This window comes from Petaurus breviceps, unplaced genomic scaffold, assembly GCF_028583685.1.
Source record: "Petaurus breviceps papuanus isolate PSGF00001 unplaced genomic scaffold, PetGlider_PUasm1.0 90504, whole genome shotgun sequence".
In the NCBI taxonomy this organism is placed as follows: Eukaryota; Metazoa; Chordata; class Mammalia; order Diprotodontia; family Petauridae; genus Petaurus; species Petaurus breviceps.
Window position 1 is genome coordinate 2,169,774 of NW_027187266.1, and position 10,575 is coordinate 2,180,348.

General features: G+C 38.8%; 1 long non-coding RNA gene across 2 annotated transcripts in view; it reads right to left on the reverse strand.

The window, feature by feature from the left end:
• Nucleotides 1-6,070, reverse strand: part of LOC138141895 (uncharacterized) — a 104,453-nt gene extending 98,383 nt beyond the window's left edge. For both annotated transcript variants that reach the window (XR_011163300.1, XR_011163301.1), the window contains exons 1-2: nucleotides 5,963-6,070; nucleotides 4,160-4,286 (exon numbers count right to left, since the gene is read on the reverse strand). This is a non-coding gene — a long non-coding RNA (uncharacterized lncRNA). The remainder of the gene's footprint in view (nucleotides 1-4,159; nucleotides 4,287-5,962) is intronic.
• Between the last annotated feature and the right edge of the window lie 4,505 nt (nucleotides 6,071-10,575).

Below are 10,575 nucleotides of genomic sequence, written 5' to 3' on the forward strand. Positions count from 1 at the left end.
ATACATACCCAATAAAGAATACCTTCTGTAGCATATGTCTCATTTGGCCAAAAAAAAAAAAAAAAACCCAACAAACTAATCCTGCACAGTGATACAAAAGTGGAATGAATTGCAGGAGGGAGAGGGTTTTCAAATTAAAGTCTGGATGACCAAATGAGACATATGCTACAGAAGGTATTCTTTATTGGGTATGTATTAGGCCTGATGACCCCTGGAATTCTTTATCAGATATATGTTGGGCCAGATGACCACTGGGTATTCTTTATCTGGTATATGTTGGGCCAGATGACCACTGGGTATTCTTTATTGGGTATATGTTGGACCTGATGACCACTAGATATAATCTGCCTCATATATATTGCACAAAATGAACACTGAGGGCTCTACCTAACCCTGAAATCAATGCTATGATGTTATATTCTAAACTGACTGTGTTCTTAGCTCCCATGTCACTCTTTGGTACTGAGATCAAGAATTTTTTCATTCAGTCAACAGACATTTACTAAGTGTCAACTACCTGCCAGGTGCTGAAGTACACAGACAAAAATCAAACAATTCTTGCCTTCAAAGAGATTATATTTTATCAGGGGAGCTAACTTATCTATTAATAAGGATTTATAGTAGATATACAAAACAAATACAAGGGAAGTAAGGAAGGAAGGCTCAAAGACTCATAGATCTAAACCTGGAAGGTAGCTCAAACTCTATCTAGTCCAACACTACTCTGTGGAAGGAAAGAAGGAGTGCATTTCAGACATGACAGATAGCGTGAATTGCAGAAAGACAGAAGACGTGGCATTATGTATGAAAAATACTCAAAAAGATCAGTTTCAGTAAACCAGAGGGAAAAGAAAAGGGAATAAGGTACAACAGATCTGGAAAAGTAGGTTGAACCCACGTATAGAAAAACTAGAAATCCCAAACAGAGTAGCTTATATTTTATATAGACAATAGAGATCATTGGAGTTTAGTGACAAAGAGAGTGATATGGTCTCCTCTGAGCTTTTGGAAAATTTGGAAAATGACTTTGGCAGCTGTGTGAAGTAAGAAAGGCCTTATTCCAAGTGAGAGATGATAGTGAGGGCTTGGACTAAGGTAATGGTCATATGAATAGTGAAAATGAGTCTAATGAAAGAGGTATTTTAGAATTGAATGTAATACCTTTCCTCTAAGATTCTGTTCCATCTACACATATGCATGCATACATGTATGTATGTATTGTATGTGTATCCCTCATTAGATTGTAAATTCCCTGAGGGTAGGGACTGTAGGTACTTAATGAATGATTAAAATTTTTTTTTAATTTACAGAATAAAACAAACATTTCCATAACATGGTATAATAAAAAAGATGATTGCACATGAAACTGCAAATTTATTATGTACAACTTGCTACTCATAAACAAAATGATAAAAAAGTTTTTATACAAATAAAATCAGATTTAAATAATTGGAAAAATATTAATTGTTCTTGGGTAGTCAGAGCTAATATAACAAAAATAACAATTTAACCTAATTTATATATCAATGCCATCCCAGTTAAATTACCAAAAATTATTTTGAATTTTTATACATACACACCTATATACATTGATATTATATACATATGTTCACTGGAAAGAGAGCAAAAATCTCCATTAGAATGCGAGCTCCTTGAAGGCTGGGAAAAACACTTTTTAGTCTGAATCTTTCTATTCCTATTGTGCCTAGCACAGTACTGGGCACATACTCAATGTTTAATAAAAATCACTGTTCATTAATTCATTTAGCAAATGAATGGATATAGGAGGTGAGGGAAATTGAAGAGTAAGAGATCATGCTGAGTTCAAATATCTAGGAGATTATCCTTGATAGAAATAAGGAAGTCCAGAAGAGGGATTGGATGGGGTTGGGGGGTGGGGGTGGGGGATAATGGGTTCCATTTTAGACATGCTAACTTTGAGGTATCTATGGATAGTCAGTGAGAAAATCTAATAGGCAATTAGTGCTATCAGACTAAAGCTCAGGAAAGATTTGGAATTTATCTTGATATGATACTGAAACCTGTGAGAGTTGATAAGTCATCAAGTGAGAAAAGGTAGAGAAAAGAGGGTTTAGGGCAGCCTTGGGGCACAGCCACAGTTAAGAGGTGAGATAAGCATAGTGAGCTAGCAAGAGTCTGAGAAGGAGAAATTAGACAGGTGGGACAAAAATACTGAGAGAGCAGTGTCCAGAGAAAGCAATTCCATGAAAATAAAGAGATTAGAAAGTGTCCAAGAGAAGAGAGTTGTCAGCCTTGTCAAATCTGGCAGAGAAGGCAAAAAGAATGAAGATTGATAAAAAGCCATCAGACGTGGCAATTAAGAGATCATTGGTAACTTTGGAGAGACCAGTTTCAGTTGTGTGATGAAGTTGGAAGCCAGATTGCTAAGGATTAAGAACTTAATGAAAGGAAAGGAAACGGAAGCTAGTAGTACTGAAAGCGTTTGATATTTGACTCTGAAAGGGAGGACAGATATCGGATGATAACTTGAGAGAAATGGTACAGTCTAATAAAGATTGTCTCTCACCCCCTTTCTCCCCTCCTTCCCCTCCCCTCCCCCCCAGCATGAGCGAGGCTGGTGAAAAGGGAAAGATTAGAGAGAGATGGGAAAGGAGACAGAGACAGAGAACAATTTGCTAACAAAGTCATAAGGAGATAGTATTATATTACAAGTACACATAGATGAGTTGGCTTCTACATTTATTGACTAAGGTTATTTTGGGGTTATTTTATATTCTTGGATATGAAAATTGTTTTATTTTGATCAAATATAGGAGACAAAAAGCCTGCCACAGAGGCAAGACTACTAGTCTCTAAAGAACCTGGGTTCAAATTCTACCTGTGACATTTCCTATCTCTGTGACCTTGGGGCAAGGTACTTCACCTCCCTAGGCTTCTCATCTGTAGAATGAGGGAGTTGGATTAGATAATATCTGAAGCCCTTTTCAGCTTGAAGTAGTCATTCTAAAAATTTCTCTAGGAAATAGGGATCAGAGTGAAAGGCTTTACTTTAGCCCATTTCCCATTTTTCAGTTATCTGAAAGCTAAAATAGGTCAGATTAGATAGCACAGAGTTTCAATTCCGAAGACAGTACCCAAATGTCCCATGACAGTACCCAATTATTTCCTGTCCATTAAAATGTAGTTGGTTTCATTTTTTGACGTCTTGGCTCACTATGTCTAATACCTTCTGACTTCCTTCTTGAAAAAAGTATTCATAATCTACAACTGTAAAGTTTGTGAGTTATCTACTGTCTTTTAATGCCTTTACAAAGTCACACAAAAAAAATCAGTCAACAAGCAGTTTTTTTGTTTGTTTGTTTGAGCAGTTGTCAGATGTTCTGCTGGGCCCTGGGAACAGAGGTAGTAGGTATGGGTACTGGTCTAAGAATTTCTTTGGCACAGAGAACTCCCAGGGGAGGAAACTCCCTCTCACAATCTAGATTGACACCTAGAGCAGTGATGTCAAACACAAATAGAAAAAGAGGGCTCTGTATTGACTTAGAAAACCACAAATTAACATTATTCATGTTGCATTGCATTTTTATTTATTTTGTTAAAAATTTCCTAATTACATTTTAATCTAGTAAAGGCTGAACTTGAGTGTTTTGCCATCTGTTACTGCAGGCAGTGAGTTTGATGCCATTGGCCTAGAGAACTGGAAAGTCAATTGACTTGCCCAGGGTCACACAATTGTTGTCAAAGGTGGAATTTACATCCAGGTTTTCGTGAATTCAAGACTAAGAATAGATCCCCAATGTACTCTGGTAAGAATTTCTCTCTATGTTGCCATGGATCCATTAATAATTTATTAATCAATTAATCTTTGGATCTGGTTATTCTGCCAACTTCAAATTCACCTAACTATATCAAGATGTGAACCCAGTTCTCATCTCTGCAACTTAAATATGAGACAATTTCTCAGATGTCTTTTTGAAATACCCATATACTCCTGATCTCACCAGTCTAATAAACTCATCAAAAATGGAAATGTGGTCAGTCTAGCCTGACTTCTTAATGCATCCAGGCTGGCTTTAAGTGATTACTTTTCCCCTTCTTAAGTACTTAGAAATCATTTATTTAATAAGACAACATAGATTTTCCCCCCCAGGAATTGGCATTAAATGTGCTGACTTACAGTTTGAAGACTTGATCTGTTTTTTGAAAATCAGGACACTGGTCTGTCTCCGGTGCTCTTAGTCCCTCCCAGTTCTCCATGACTTTTCATAACACCTGCAGCAGTTCAACAATTACATCTCCAAGTTCTACCAAATGAAGGGAACCTACATTGGTGACTTGAACTTGTTAAGGTCAACTAGATGAGCTCCTTATCAACTTGGAGTTCTAATTCCCTGTTACATATTTTGATTCTCTCCTCCCTCTTCAGTCTGATTGTGATTCTTTTTGTTTGAGAGAAAATAGATTCAAAACAGAATTTGGACAGTTTCCACCTTCTGTATAGTATCTGTTGTCATCTTATCCTCCACCACAAACCTTAGGCTTTCCTGTTCTTGACCTTAAATATATTGATGAAACCCATATATACCAGTTGGGAGGCATGAAGGTATGAAAAGTCCCTGAGAATTCGGGAAATCCTGAAGCAAAAGAGAGGAAATTATACCTATTTCCATAATAAAAAATCATTATACTTAATAGGTGTTTGTTATGCAAGCCAGAATAGGGCTGGGCTACTGTTTCTAAGGGAGGTGTAACCCTCTGGCACTGTTGATTTTCACATTAGTGAAAAGTGACTCTGCTTAGCTTTAGACCATGTTGTGTACTATAAGAAGTACTTAATGCTGCCTGTTCAGATCTTTCCTGCAAATGTAAGGTCTTGTATTTATTCTAACCATATTTAGCCTCCCATCCCAATTCACCCTTGGACAACACCATTCTAAGATTGGACACAACTGTGCCTGTTACTTACATTGAGATCTTTGCCTTCTCTGCAATTGTCAACTTTTTTTGTTATTCTGGATCCAGAAACAACTCTTACCAATAATCTAACCACTGTATTCCTTTCCCAGTGTCCCTTGGCTCTACTGAGAAAAAAAAAAATACTAGCTGCCCTTAGTGCACATGCTACTACCCACCTATTCATTCTGCAGCTAGTCCCATGTCAGACTTAGGAATAATAATGATAGTGATGATAATAATACTTTGTTCTTTTTGTTGTTGACCAGACCTATTCGTGACTTCACCCGCATAGAAACTACCCATATCAGTGCAGTATGGCAACTGTTCTGCAGTCCTTAGGGAGTTGTCCAGGGTCAGTGATCATTTAAGTGACTTGTTTCAGGTTACCTAGCCAATCTTTGTCATAGGTGGGACTCAAACCCACATCTTCCTTGCTTCACAGGTAGCCTTGTATCAATTCTCTCTACTATGCTGCTGTTGTTCAGTTGTGTCCTATTCTTTTGTGACTCCATTTGAAGTTTCTTGGTAAAGATACTGGAGTGGTTTGCCATTTCCTTCTCTAGCTCATTTTACAGATGAGGAAACTGAGGCAAAAAGGATTAAATGACTTGCTGAGGGTCACATAGACACTAAAGTGTCTGAGGTTAGTTTTGAACTCAGGAAGATGAGTCTTTCTGCTGCTTGGCTTGGTGCTCTAACTATTACACCACTTAACTGCCTGAATAGTTGTAACACCAATGCAATATTCACAGCACTCTAGGAGGCTATGAATATTCTGGTGTACTTGTAAATCACAAAATGTAACAGTCTCTCCACGTGGAGGATAGAACCAAAGCATTTATTTAAATACCAGAAAACTGAGTCCCAAAACCAGAAAGTCAAATTCATTACAGTAACCATGAAGTTGGTACACATAACCAATGCAGTAAACACCCACATTTCCACACCTTCCCAAACCTTCCCTCAGTCAGGCCTTCAAAACAAAATAGACTCCTGCAAGCAAGAATGCCCCTCTCTCACTCACAGTAGGTCCTCAGCCTCCAGGATGCTTGCTTCCAGCAGTTCTGGCTCTCTCTCTCTATCTCTCTCTCTCTCAGCTTGTGCTCAGCTTTTTATCCTGGACATTAGCTCCTCCCTACCCCACCCCTTCCTGTTTCATTAACAAGTTCCTCTCTCGGTGAGATTCACAAGTTGTATATTTTAACAAAGGCTTGATATAATCAAGCAGAGAGCTCAACTTGAAACAAGGGCTAAGTACTTGTTTTCTTGCCATTACAAGGGGCAGGGAAGATCTTCAAATCCCCATTACCATTACAATAATAAAGCTCATATTCAAATAGTGCTTTAAGGTTTAAAAAGCACTTTACATATATAATTGCATTTAATCCTTGCAACAATCCTGTGAGGTAGTTACCATTATTATTCCCATTTTATAAATGAAGAAACCGAGGCTTCCAGGATGACACAACTTATTATGTGAGGCAGCATATGAACCTAAGTGTTCTTGACTCTAAGCCAGGACTCAAACATCTTGGAGGTTTTTTAGTCTAACACCCTTATTTTACAAATGAGGACATTGAAGCCAGCAGAAGTTAAAGGACTTGGTCAAGATTCCACAGTCAGCAAATATTAGAAGTTGGATTGGGACTCAGGTCAGTTGTCTTCAGGGCCTTTGTCTCTTTCCACTGTATCACACTGTTGTTTTCATGGAATCCTATTCAAAACCCAGGGCATGAAGTTCAGGAAGCACCCAACTCATTCAATCCCTCATTTTATAGCTGAGGAAAATGAAAGTCAAGCTAAATGACTTACCCAAGGTCACATCTCAAGGAAAAGATAGAAATATGACTTGTAGTTCTTCTTGATGCCCACTTTAGTGCTTGGTATTTTTTTTTTTTTTTTATTTTCTTGGAGGGGGGAAGGCAAGGCAATTGGGGTTAAGTGATTTACCCAAGCTCACACAGCTAGGAAGTGTGTCAAATGTCTGAATTTAGATTTGAACTCAGGTCCTCCTGACTCCAGGGCCAGTGCTACTGTGCCACCTAGCTGCTCTGTGCTTGGTATTCTTAAGACACTGTAGTAATGATCCTTTTAATATGGAATAATTCAAACAGAAACAATTAGAAACTACTGTCAAAACAATAATTAGACAGACCAGAGTCTTTGCTACTCTTGGGTTCTCAAGAGGGTATGGAGGGCGTGAAACCAACCTGTGTTTGCTAGAAAAGTGGTACGTAATTTTTTTTCTCCCCCCCCCCCTTTTTTTTTCCTGCTTTGTTCTTTAACTGAGGAAAATACCACAATTGAAGCTGGAGAAGTGGAAATTTGTGAGGCAAGTATGCCAGGGAAAAGACTGAAGGAAAGCCAAGGGAAAGGTGTCTAGACAATATTAAGGAGTGGTTGGACAAACCGGCATAGCTAGTGACACAAATAGCTATCTGTACATTTAGTGCCTCAAAATGGTTGCCATAGAGACTCCTGGAATGAGAACAATAGGGTTTCTAGTAACATTTTCTTTCCAACATACTTAACATTTGTAAAGACCTACTCCTCACCCCCACCCCCACCCCCCCATTTTTTAATAATCAACTTCTGGTCTATGTGGGAAGCCTAAGGCCTTAGAGTATGGGCTATTGACCAGTATTCCAGGTCGACCTAGATTTTGACCTCATTTCCCTTTTCTTTCTTGGCTACCAATTCCCTCCCCTCCCCCCCTCCAAAAAAAAAAAACCCTGCCAAACTAAATGATGTGTTTTTTGTTGTGAACATATGACTTTGGAGTATGGGAAAAACGATAACTGTTCTTAAATGAATATCTTCAAAATTAGCCCAATGTAAATACATTTTGAAGATTCTCTCCAATGTACAATGACCTGACTTTTGACAATTTGTAATTACAGCACAGGCTAATATGCTGTCACGTCTAATAGGCAGATAGCACACCAATGAACTGTCTGTCAGTTTGTTTGCTTCTTGATATTTACCATTTAGGATTCTCCCTACCTCCATCTAACTCTAAAAATCCCTTAGCACAGCTCCTAAGTAAGGGTCTTAAATCAAACTCACCTGCAGCCACAGTAGAGGCAGTTGGTAAGAATTAGATGAGGAGAATAGGGAGGGAGAGATGGTAAAGGTCCATGCCCAAGGGAGAATGGCACACCATGATGAACTTGTGAGACTGCCCCTAAATTGCACTGACAAGAATTCCAAATAAGGAGTTCCAAAAATATTTGAGCAACTAGAATATCAAATGATTGTGTATATGCCCTCATTTGAACATTCGAGTTCTCTTGACATTTTAGATCCATGATTTCATCTGTCCATATGTCCTGAAGTTAGTGTTAGAACTGGAATGAACCTTAGAGACCATTTGGTCCAAACTTATTGAACAAAAGAGAACGCTGAAACCTGGAGAGATGAAAGGATTTGCCAAAAGTCATTTGGCTAGTAAATGGCAGAATCAGGATTTGAACCTATTCCTTTTCTGATTTTCTCTCCATGCCTCAAAGCAAATCGCAACTTTCCTATGCCTTCTTAACCTATTATTCTTGTCCATTTTGTTGGAAAAACATCCATAAGGGGCTCACCATTGTGACCAAATAGTACCACTTGATCATATATCATAGAAGAAAATCTAAAGGTATTTTGTTGATCCCTACCACCATCCATTTTTAGAGATGAGGAAACTGACATATAAGAGTTTAAATCACTTGCCAAAGATCATTCAATTAGTAAGTGATAGAGGTAGGATTTGAAGCATTAACCCTCAAAGGATTCTTAGATATCACTGAAGGCCAAAGGGAAGGATTTCTCTAATGCTATTGAATTGCAATCCCATTCTGTCATGGTTCCCCCACTATTAATGGGCAGCTAGATGATGCTGTGGATAGAGTGCCAGGCCTGGGCAAGGAAGATTTAAATTCAAATCTGGCTTCAGTTACATACCAGCTGTGTGACCTCGGGCAAGTCACTTAACCTGTTTGTCTCAGTTTCCTCATCTGTAAAATGGGGATAATAATAGCATCTACCTTTCCAGTGTTGTTACAAGGATCAAATGAATAATAATTACAAAAAGCTTAGCATACTACCTGGCACATGGCAAGTGATAAATAAATGTTTGGCACTATCATCATCATCATCATCATCATCTACTAACGGTGAACTCCCCAGTTACTTTTGATTATATATCAAAGAATTGATTATATATCAAGAATAGAAGCAAAAACTTTTCACCTACTATCTATAAGGGTGGGAAACTTGCAGCCTTGAGGCCACATGTGGCCTTCTAGGTCTTTGGGTTCAGCCTTTTAACTGAGTCCAAATTTTATGGAACAATCCCTTTTATTAAGGGAATTTGTTCTGTGAACTTTGGATTCAGTCAAAGGGCCAGACTTGAGGACCTAGAAGACTACATGTGGCCTCTTGGTCACAGGTACCCCACACCTAGGGATATGTTATACTCTCCCAAGGTCAATTTTGTCTCTAGGGAGACTGATCTCAGACTTCTTTTCTTCTTCTTCTTCTTTTTTTTTTTTTTTGCATAGCATTTGCCCCACCCAATTCACTTCCAAATATGTCATATCTATTGGAATGGGGTTATCTGAGTTTTCTAGAAGACTAGTATTTCTGGTGTGATAGACTGCCAAGCCCTTTTCAGGGTTTCTTTCTTTTGGTGTCCATCTGATTCAACCAATCTTCATCTGTGGCTCCAAAAAGTTATAGCATGCAGAGCAGCCACATCCTGGGAAACCTTTATGTCAACATTTTGACATAAAGACTAGGCCAGGAGGAAGGTAACCAAGGAATCTCAAACACCAAGAAAACAGGTTCTCCACTAGTCAGCACCACACCATCCATCCATGGAATCATTGGTTACAGCAAGTAGAAGAGATTTTGAATCCTGTGGATACATTCACTTACCTTGGCATTACAATTTCAAGGGATGTCCAAATAGATGATGAGGTTAATGTATACATTGCCTGAGCTAGTTTAGTGTTTAGGAGGCTCCAAAAGAAAGTATGGGAGAGAAGTATTAGAAGGCCTACAAAACTGAAGTTCAGCAGAGCCATTAAGCTTATCTCATTGTTGTAAGCCTGGGAAACCTGGACAGGAAACTGAATTGCCTCCATTTGAATTGCCTCAGGAAGATTCTGAAGATCACCTGGGGAGATAAGGTACCAGACACTGAGGTCCTTTCTGGAGCTGAACTGCCAAGTGTTCAAACTCCACTGCATAGAGTGCAGCCCTAATGGGCTGTCCACATTGTTTGAATGCCAAACGTACTTTTGCCTGAAAGACTATTTTACAGAGAACTCACACAACACAAGTACTCACATGGAGGTCAGAAGAAACAATACAAAATTACTCTCAAGGTTCCTCTGAAGAACTTGGGAGTTGATTGTGAGACATGGGAGACACTGGCAAAGGACCATCCAGCATGGCATGCCCACATCAAAGAAAGTGCTACCTCTATGAGCGAAGTAGAATGGCATTAGCTCAAAAGAAATGTGAGATGTGCAAATGGAGGGATTTTTCCCCACTCCAAATGTTTATATGGACTATTTATGCTCAATCTGTGGTGGAGCCTTCCTAGCTCAAAGTGGTCTGATTAACCACAGTTGGACACATTGTACCTTG